The following is a 4,089-nucleotide window of genomic DNA, read 5'->3' on the forward strand; positions in this document are numbered from 1 at the left end:
CAGCATCACAATAAATGGAGAGAAGATTGAGGTTGTCAAAGAATTCACCTTGCTTGGTTCTACAATCAATGCCAATGGAAGCAGCAGTCAGGACATTAGATGACGTGTAGCACTGGGAAGGTCAACTGGGAAGGATCTGTTTCAAGTGCTGAGGAGCAAGAATGTCTCCTTGAGGACTAAAGTGCACCTGACACAAACCATGATATTTCCAATTGTCTCATATGCATTTGAGAGCTGGACAATGAATAAGGAAGACCAAAGGAGAGTTGATGCTTTTGAGTTGTGGTTCTGGCGAAGAATGCTGAAGGTACCATGGACTGCTAAAAGAACTAACAGACCTGTCCTGGAGGAAGTGCACCCGAAATACTCCTTGGAAGTGAGAATAGCCAGACTTCGTCTCCCCTACTTTGGTCATGTTGTCAGAAGGAACCATTCCCTGGAGAAGGATGTCATGCTTGATAGGGTGGAGGGTCAACGAAAGAGGGGAAGTCCTTCAATGAGATGGATTGACACAGTGGCTGTGATGATGGGCTGAAGTATAACAGGGATCATGGAGCTTGTGCGCAATCAGGCAGTGTTCATTCTGCTGTGCATGGGGTCGCTATGAGTCACAAAAGACTCCACGGAACCTAATAGCAAGAACAACATGTAAATGGTAGGAATTTAACTATTGGTGTAATTATTCATTTGTACTGCAGTATGGCAAAAACAAAACAAAACAATACAAAATAAAACTTGCTTTCAAAGATACAGGAAATGTTACAATATAGAATTTATAATTTGCTGAGTCAGAAATAAGGATAAACCATGCATCTGTTAATGGTGTTTTTTGAATTTGTGTCCAAATATCATAGTTGCCAAATAGAAAAGGACAACTAATTTAGTCATCCAATTCTATTTCTCATATGTCAAAAAGAAAAAAAAAAATTAGTTAGAGGAAATACAAAGCAGGTATTATTTATTTCCCTTCAGTTTTGGTGAAGGGCCATAGTAGAAGAAACATGGCAGAGGACCAAACACAACCGCTGAGACCACATTAAGCCGGAATAGCAGAGAGGAGAATCATACTGAATCAAATAATATGCGGCTAGAACCTCTTAAAATCACGAACTTTTCCATGACTGAATATTGTGCCAGATCCAATGCCCTTTTCTAGCGTTGAGAAGAAAAAAGTGGATTTAGAAGCAGGGATTGAAGACAGTCCTGGGAGCTACTCATTTCCAAGTCCATACCACACTAGATGATTCCCATCACATGGGAATTCTTACCAGGTCAATCTAGGTTGCATCCTCTGTTTTTTATCTAAAAACCCCACTAACTAGTTAATTCTGGTTTCAAAAATTTTGTAGTTCATCAATTAATCTCCTCCACTTAGGACTTAGGAGCTCTGGTGGTACAGTGCCTAAGGCCTTTGACTGCTAACCAGAAGGCTGGCAGTTCAAACTCATCAGCCACTCCTCGGAAGGAAGATTGGGAGATCGACTTCCACAGTGATACTGCCTCAGAAACCCAAGGAGGAGTTGCTATGAGTCAGATTTGACTTGAGGGCAGTGAATTTTTTTTTTTTTTTTTTAATTTCATAATCTTTTTTTAAATTGTGGTTTGGGTAAAACTTTACAGAGCTAATTCACTTTCCATACAGCAGTTCACATACACTTTGTCTCATGACATCGACTACAATTTACCACAATGCAACAGCTCCCCTTCTATTTCTTCCCCATTGTTACCTCTTCCCTGTGTCCTTACCTCTGTGCACTCCTGCCCCCTGAGCTATGTCCCTGTGCATACACAGCCCTTCTATTCTCTCTTGATTATTGTCTCTAAGGAGTGTACCTGCCTAGTGTAAATATTTACCTCATATGCCTATCTTTTGTTTGACTGGAAGCCACAGATACAGTTTCAATTTCAGACCTGAAGGGCAGCTAGGGGCCATAATCTCAGTGGTTACACCAGGATCAATCAGACCAGCACACCTGGTTCTTTTTTTTTTTTTTCAAATGATTTTGAGTTTTGTTCCACATTGTTCTCCCATCTATCCAGGATCTCCTACATAGATCCCCCTCCAAATGGTTGACAGTGGTAGCCAGGCACAATCTAGTTCTTCTGGTCTCATAGTCGTAAAGCCTGAGGATTGCTTGGTGTACCAGTTGCTTGGACTAATTGTTTCCATTAGTCATTAGTTTTCTTCATTCTCCTTTTCTTTGGGTGAGGAGAGACCCATCATTGCATCTAGATAGATGGCTGTTTTTTTTTAATGTATGTCTATTCTTTTTTTTTAATGCATTTTATTAAAATATAATTTATGTACAGTGATATACACAAACTAAACTGATATGGCTCAAAGCTTTTTTTTTTTTTTTTGCTGTGTTCCCTCCCCTCCCCTCCCACTCCTGGAAACCATATATAAACCTTTCTTTGACCCTCCACAACAACAAACTAATACTGTATTAGTCCTTCTGTGATTGACTTATTTCACTCAGCATAATGTCCTCTAAATTCATCCATATTATGGGGTGTTTTTCAGACTCTACATTATTCTTTAGTGCTGCATAGCATTCCATTATGTGTATGGACCATAGTCTGGTCATCCACTCTTCCAATATAAATCTTGGAGATAAGTCCTTTGCTATATATGTAATTATTGGCAAATATGAATCTCTTGCTGTCATTTTTGTTATGTGCTTTTTCGTGGTGTTGATTTCTTTGTTCCATATAATTTTCTATGCTGAGCTCACTTTGTTTTTGAATCCTGTTATCACTTCCTTCATTGTTATTGTTTTAGTATTTGCTGAATATTTATGCTGGTCCTCTTTTTTGATGAGAAGGTTTATAATTTTTCTTTAAGGTTACCCTGTGATTTATAGTTTTCTTCCCAAGCTTAGAACAGTCCATTCTGCTTTGTAGTTGACTTGACTTTCCTACCGTCTAGAAGTTCTGTAACAACAGAGATTTTTCCCTGTTTTTGATTTGTAGTTGTCCTCATTTGTCAATTGATGTCTCTGGTTCCCTGTTTAATAATCTTGTAGGCTTTTTTACTTTGGATACTTCCATAGGTGGATTTATTTCTGGGTTACATCATCTTGTGTGTTAATGGTCAGTTGTTGTTGGCTGTTGCTTCTCTGTCCAAAGGGCTCCCTTTAGCATCTCTTGTAAGGTTGGTCTGGTTTAACAAATTCCCTTAATTTCTGCTTATGTGGGAATGTCCTAATTTCACCATCATATTTGAGGGACTATTTTGCTGGGTACATAATTTTTGGTTGGAATTTTTTCTCTTTCAGTGTTTTATATATACCATCCCATTGTCTTCTTGCCTACATGGTTTCTGCCAAGAAATCAAAGCTTAGTTGTATTGGTTGCCCCTTCTAGTTAACTTCTCATTTTTCCCATGTTGCTCTCATGATTCTTTCTTTGTCTTTGGTTTTGGTAAGTTTGATAATGATATGTCTGGGTGATTTTCCTTTGGGGGTCTATCCTGCTTGGGGTTCATTGGACTTCCTGAATGGATATATTCTCATCTTTCATAATACCAGGAAAATTCTCTTCAGCAAATCTTTGACAATATTCTCTGTGGTTTTATTTGTCTCTTCCTGTTCTGGAATTCCGATAACACATAAGTTATTCCTTTTGGTGGTATCCCACATGAACCTTAGGCTTTCTTCATTTGGTTTTGATCTTTTTTTTCTGATTTATCCCTTTCCAAAGAAGTGTATAGGTATTTGCCTTCAATCTCCTTAAGTCTGTCTTCCATTGCATCAATTTTACTCCTTTGTCCTTTCAAGGTGTTATCTATTTCTGAAAATTTAGTATTAATCATCTGGATTTCTATCTGTAGATTTTGAATAATTTCTAATTTGTCATTTATTTTGCTGCTTTTGTTCTTGTATTTTCTTCCAAAATTCTTCTAGGGTTTTGTCTGTGTTTTCCTTAATTTTGTCAGTGTTTTCCTTGATTTTGTCAGTGTTTTCCTTGATCAGTCTCTTGATCCATTGAAGATGTTGTTGTTGTTATGTGCTGTTGAGTTGGCCCCGACTCATAGCGACCCCTCCTTGGGTTTCCAAGGCAGTATCACTACAGAAGTAGATTGCCCAA

The sequence above is a fragment of the Orycteropus afer genome, unplaced genomic scaffold, assembly GCF_000298275.1.
Source record: "Orycteropus afer afer isolate SDZICR_OR568_19922 unplaced genomic scaffold, OryAfe1.0 scaffold00037, whole genome shotgun sequence".
Classification (NCBI taxonomy): domain Eukaryota; kingdom Metazoa; phylum Chordata; class Mammalia; order Tubulidentata; family Orycteropodidae; genus Orycteropus; species Orycteropus afer.